The following is a 2,255-nucleotide window of genomic DNA, read 5'->3' on the forward strand; positions in this document are numbered from 1 at the left end:
TCTTTCCTGGCCCCTGCTCAACCTGCTTTCTTATACAATACAGGGCCACTTTCCCAAGGGTGGCACCACACACAGTGGTCTGGGCCCTCCCACATCACTCAACAGTCAAGAAGATGCCCCAAAAATGTGTCCACAAGCCAGTTCAATGGAGGCAATTCACCAACAGAAGCTCCCTCTACCCAGGTGAGTCAAGTTGACACTAAAGCTATCCAACTCTGTTAGGACATAAACTTCAGTTTTATAACCCTCCCTCAGAACACACACACATACACACACACAGATATACTAACACATATATACAAAGACCCTACACACACATACGTACACATAAACACAGAAATAGAGAGAGAAGTGGGAGAGAACTGGGGAGATATTCAGTGCTGTGAACATAGTTTCACCATTTTTTATCGATGAAGATATTCACTGTGTTACTTACAGAGAGATAGTCATAGTAATATAAAGTTTTGTGACTTAAAATTGAATTTTTACAAAATTTGTACAGAAAATACAACCACAGAAACTGGGTGCAGTTGTTCTGAGTGCTTTCTGAAGACTGTCCTGTCGCTGGCTACTTGTATATATGTTTGTCCGATGGTGTCTTTGGGGAACACAACTCTGGATTTAATGAAGAATTGATAATATCAGGGACAGCCAGCCATGGTGTTGCAGCACTGGAGAGGTAGAGGCAAGCTGATCAATCACTGTGAGATCACAGCCAGCCTGTTCTACATAATGACTTATGGCATACTTCCAAAGTTCATGTTCAATCAAAGGACAAATTAACTATGTGATCATTGCAAGCAGTGATCCCAGAAGGTGTACATTTATGTGCATACATTACACACCCACCCACCCCCCACACACATATGCACAGACATGCACCCACACTCTCACACATACAAGATTTAAAATACATTTCCTCATCCACAGGAGATCATCTGCTCTCTGTGGCAGGGGAACAGAGTGTCTGTCAAACACTTTGCATGTGCCAAGTTCTCGGAGGTCCATGGAGAGTGCTTCCTGCTGTTCACCCTCATCCTCCTCATGATCTTGGTGTCCCTGATGGGCCATGGGCTCAATACTCTGACCAACCCAGGCCTCCACACCCCCATGTACTTCTTTCTGGCCAACTTGTCTCTCCTGGGGATTGGCTACACGTGCTTGGTCATACCCAAGATGCTACAGAGCCTTGTGATCCAAGCCAGAATGATCTCTCAGGAGGGCTGTACTACACAAATGTTTTTCTTCTCAATCTTAGGCCTCAATGAGTGCTGCCTCCTCACAGCCATGGCTTTTCACTGCTACATGGCCATATCCTCCCCACTGCACTATATGAAAAGAATGGGTCATGGGGTGTGTGCCCAACTGGCCATGGTGTCTTGGGTAATGGGATACATAGGCTTGATACAGACCAATTTCGTTTTCTCCCTGGACTTCTGTGGGCCCCGTGATATAGACCACTTCTTCTCCCATAATGAGGCTGCAGTGTTTATGGCTGCAGTCGTCTCCATTTCCAGTCCCTTTTTACTGATCATTCTTTCCTATGGCAGAATTCTAGCTGCAGTGATGGTGATGCCCTCCCCTGCCGGGTACTTGTAGCAACACTCTTCAGTGGCTTGTGATCTGTCACCTACTTGAGGCCCAAGTCCAGCTACTCACCAGGAATGGATAACCTCCTTGCCCTCTTATACACAGTGGTGACATCTATGGTAAACCACATTATCAAAACTTTATGGAACAGGGAAGTCAAGGCATCACTTTGGAGAACTCTGGGTGGGAGAAAGATTCTGACAATGGATAGATAACAGTACCACAAAGTTCCATTGTTGCTAAGGGTGCACAGACTGCCAGAGTGAAAAAAATCAGTGCATATATTTCTCTCTCTCTCTCTCTCTCTCTCTCTCTCTCTCTCTCTCTCTGCTCTCTCTCGACTGTCCTTTAAGGAACCACTTTAATAATGATCACTGTGATTTAGGACTCATCTCTGAATTCAACACTATTTTCTAGCTGCAAATTCTGAAGAATGTTTACTACTAAAGAACTTTAGTAGCTGAGCTTAACCCTAAATATTTTAGTCTAGAATGAGATTTAAATCACCTGGCTATATATTGGAAGTCCTGAACCTTTCCCCTGCATGGGCTCAGTTGTTGTCCAGACCCTGATATATGTCTGTATAATGTCTGCCCTCCATACAGATAGTCATGCATGACCCATTAATTTCTTAATAATTCTAGGAAGCAGGTCATTCTCTTTGA

At 44.3% G+C, this 2,255-nt stretch overlaps 1 pseudogene; it reads left to right on the top strand.

Moving 5' to 3' along the window:
• The first annotated feature begins 930 nt into the window (after nucleotides 1-930).
• Nucleotides 931-1,805, top strand: LOC103724469 (annotated as a pseudogene).
• The last annotated feature ends 450 nt before the right edge of the window (nucleotides 1,806-2,255 follow it).

This window comes from Nannospalax galili, unplaced genomic scaffold (genome assembly GCF_000622305.1).
Source record: "Nannospalax galili isolate Female #2095 unplaced genomic scaffold, S.galili_v1.0 scaffold17968, whole genome shotgun sequence".
NCBI classification, from domain to species: Eukaryota; Metazoa; Chordata; class Mammalia; order Rodentia; family Spalacidae; genus Nannospalax; species Nannospalax galili.